This window comes from Teleopsis dalmanni, chromosome 2 (assembly GCF_002237135.1).
Source record: "Teleopsis dalmanni isolate 2A chromosome 2, ASM223713v2, whole genome shotgun sequence".
Lineage (NCBI taxonomy): Eukaryota > Metazoa > Arthropoda > Insecta > Diptera > Diopsidae > Teleopsis > Teleopsis dalmanni.
The window spans coordinates 111191753-111196464 of NC_051847.1; positions in this window are offsets into that span (position 1 = coordinate 111191753).

Here is a 4712-nt window from a genome sequence, read left to right on the forward strand (position 1 = left end):
ATCACTAATTTTTGTTAAGATACACAGTATTTTTATAAATTTATGAATAAAAACTTATAAAATTCTTATAGTCTTTCAGTGAAATTATATATTATCTTACCAAATTATTATAAATCAAATGTATCGTATGACACGGTATTATCAATTAGTGCTGTTCATATTCGAATTTACGAAGTATTCGAAGACTTCGAATATTCGAATAGTAAACGAAGTCTTCGAAGTTGGAAAAAACTTCGAAGTTTTTGTGAATTTTTGTTCTCGAAGTCTTCGAAGTTTAAGTGTAGTGAAATACTTCGAAGACTTCGTAAGCAAAAGGTGAAGTAAGAGCGCAAAATGCAAACAAACGTGCATCACACAAATTATTTGAGGGATGAAAGCATTTGCTTCGTTTGTACGGTTTTATGTTTTTTTTTTTTGGTATTCTATGCAGAAAATTAAAAACATGTTTTTTTGTTTTATTTTATTACATTAAATTTATTTTATTATTAATATTAAATAAAAAATTTACATTTTAAATAACTTATATATATTATTTATATATAAAAAATCATATTTGAGAAAATTTTTAATATAATATAAAATACATGAAAATTTGATGAAATTAATATATTGTTTTTGTTATATTATTTGTAATGGAAATTTAAATTAATTTTCAAATTAAAACTTTTATGAAAAAAAACAAATTACATTAAAAATTGATCATTAGACAGAAATGCTTTATTGTGATATACAAAAAGGTTTGCTTCCATATATACTGGGGCAAGACAACTGCGATGAGGAGTTACAATATTTCCTGCCGTTGAAAATACTCTTTCTGATGCTACAGATGTTGCAGGTATGCAGAGATATTTAATTATGCATTAATGAGCAAAACTCATTTTTTCATAACTAATTTTCAATGTTTTAATTTGTGATTTTCTTTTTAAAGGAAAATGAAAATTTTTATAAAATTTCCATTACTAATAAAATCCGTGAATATCAATATTTTCATATTATTACGTAGATATTTTATATTATATTAAATATTTTCTCAAATATGATTTTTTAAATATAAATAATAAATATAAATAAGTTGTTTAAAATGTAAATTTTTTATTTAATATAAATAATATTTAATAATAACATGTTTAATAATAATATATATTATAATACATATTTAATAATAAAATAAATTTTATGTAATAATATAAAACAAAAAAACATGTTTTTAATTTTCTGCATAGAATACCAAAAAAAAAAACATAAAACCGTACAAACGAAGCAAATGCTTTCATCCCTCAAATAATTTGTGTGATGCACGTTTGTTTGCATTTTGCGCTCTCACTTCACCTTTTGCTTACGAAGTCTTCGAAGTATTTCACTACACTTAAACTTCGAAGACTTCGAGAACAAAAATTCACAAAAACTTCGAAGTTTTTTCTAACTTCGAAGACTTCGTTGAAATGCGAATATTCGAATAATCGAAGAACTTCGAATTTTTAAAAACTTCGAATAATGTGAACAGTACTATTATCAATAACATTGATTGTATACAACAATTTTTCATCCCCAATGATGATGCGCTTCATTTTCGTGATGACGGATCATTTTCGTGATGTTTGAGAAGCGAATCGCAGACGTCAATGCGGCTACACAGATTTCTCTCTGTGAGAACATGGGGAACCCATACATTTAGCTTCGACGATAATCTCAGGCCTTTCAGTGGTCATAAACTGTTGAATTTGATCAACTTAATCTCAATCCAAACTCACGTGTTGTTATTCGCCAGTTCGCATCAACTAATGCCTTTATCGCGTCTTTATCAGCTTCAACCGGCTTTCCCGAACGTGGTGCATCTTCGACATTAAAATTGCCGGATCGAAATTTACCGAACCAGTTCTGGACCGGCGTACTGTCAATACACCTTCTCCATACACATCGGTCAATTTTTTTCGGGCTTTAACAGTATTTTTACCCTTTCTATAGTAAAAAAGTAAGATATGTCGAAAATGTTGCTTATCGCTCTCCATATTTAAAAGGGCATCAACCAAAAACTACTGCGTAGTTATTTTCATCATATTTACGTATGTGTTAAACGTTTAATTGTTTTTATCTATTCTACAATTATTATTAATTCAAAATTCGTTCTGTTAGTATTATATACTTGTCAAAATACTTATGTCAACATATGAATTAATAATTGATTTATATTTTTTTATGTTCCTATGAAAACATATTTGTTTGCTTATTTTTAAGATTATATTAGTTATAAATAAAAACAAAATCATGAAAAAATTCACGATTTTTATTTCGTCAAAATACTTATGTCGACTATGTAATTTGAATTTCAAGTCTGTAGAATAGGATAAATGTAAAAATATTTGAGGATAAAAAGCTAACAAATATTTTATAAAATCTAGTCGATCAACAATATTAATATAAATATATAGAGGGCAATTCTGGCATTTATCTTTCAGTTCACCACAATCGAAAATGTTTCGAAAGATGTTAGTGATGCTATGAAGCACATCTTTTGATTGTCAGCTAAGATTTTGTTTGTGTTTAAGATTTGTGTGTAAGATTTTGTGCATAAGATTTGTTCATTAACTGTAACAGTAATCATAAAAAAAAATTAAAAATCATCTAACTGTTATCATTCGCATTTTAAAATAAAACTCATAAAATAATAATTAAATTTGCTTTATATTATATTCATCATGTATCTTTTATTTTTCCACGCATCTTTTAATTTTTCACGCAGAAATAGCTCTTAAAATTCTTCTTTTTTTGAAAACGCACAAATAACAAAATATAACTTATCTGGCCAAATTAATTTCTTTTTCACTAATGTGCTTAATGCCACAGTGGCTCTATCATATAATCGGACAAGATTTTGTTCGGTATAAATGTGCTCTAAACAGAAAATATAACATATATAAGAATTAAGTAATAAACATTTTTTTTCAATTGACACCAAGTAGAAAGCAATCTACTGTCGAAATTAGGTAATCAATAATTAGATTGAATTTTGAAGGTAAAACCATTAGAGATATTACCAATTTAGTTGGAATAAGTAAATCTACTGTCCTAGACATTATGAAGAGGTTCCGTAATGAGTTTAGGTTCGCCAATAAGAGCAGAGCATGTCAAGGTAAAATATTAAATGATAGAGAAAAGCGTTCTATATTGAAAGAAATAAAGAAAAATCCTTTCAAAACCCCAATGGACATTAAATTTTTATTAAAAACCTGCTCGTGGAAAGATGTATGCTGAAATACTATTTGCAATGCATTATATAAATTTGATTATCACGGAAGAATTGAAAAAAAAGAATTGAAAAGAAAAAGTGGGAGGAATTAGCTAGGAGAGCATAACAAAAAAATGAATAGCTGCAATAGTGCAGCTAAAGGAGGATTTACTTGAAGCATGGTGCTTAATAACGACAGAAGTGTGCTTAAACTTGGTAAAATTAGTTCAAAATCGTCTGCAGGTCGTTCTGGATAACAAAGGATATGCCACATTTTCACATTTTAAGCATTGCTGCTTCGTTCGTTTACTTCGTTCGATTATGCGTTGAGCTCAAACAATTTTTTTGTTTTTGTTTTTTACTGTAAATTTACAGTTAATATGAGAAATGTATTTTTTTTAATATTTAGATAAGTATGTTAAGTGTAAATAAAAGCAAAAAAATAATATTTTTAGCCTATTTTTTTAAAGTTTAGAGCAAAGTTATATCGAACAAATTCTTGTCCGATTATGCGATGGAGCCACTGTATATCTTGCGGCTTTCCATCACATTAAAATAAAATTGATAAATCAATTGAAGTAACGATTTTCAGCTGTTATTGATTTCCACACGAAAGCAATAGCACAAAATACCTTTTTACCACGATTTATGAATGATAAAACTTTTTCTAAAAGTTCTTCAAACTGTCTTTCGTCCTATCTTCCAAACAATTTTCAAAATGCTCTTAACTGTCTTTGCCAGAATTGCCCGTATCATATATAAAGATTTTACAGTATCAGAAGTCTCCTTCATTGCAGCATTCACGAATTTTGACAAATTCATTTTATATTAATAATTTAGGAAAGAAAAATGTTTGTTGAACTTTAAAATATATATTTATTTAAATATATTCCTCACGTACAAATGATATAACCTAAATTAATAAATCCATTTTTAATTTTTTTCTTTAGGGAATAAAAATGTAAAATTCCTTTTTACATAAGCAACATAAAAGCCCCTGTTTTAAAGATGCCGTAGCGTTCGTTCTTCGGCACTTTTTCGTAGCACATGCATCATAATACAAATTAAAAATATAAAATATAACAAATATAAGAGATTATATAAAACTCGGAATTAAATAATCGTGATGTTTCATTAGATAAAGTTCTAAAAGGGTTTAGAGTACTTCATCTATATTAATAACTAATATTGAGAATAAATTTAAACACTTGTTGCACATATACATAATTAAATTCTTAATATTTACAATTTATATTTTAAAAATGAATATTAATCAAAATACGGGCTCAAAACTTAAACTAAACATATACGTACATAAAACTAATATTAATTTACTTTTGTTACAATATAGAATCAAAAGTTTCTATAGTCAACAATTTTCTTAATATAAATCTTTATAACTATTTTCCATTTTATTAATTTTTAATTATAAGCTTTAATCAACTTATTTAACATTAAAAATACAAATAAAGTTATATATTGAATA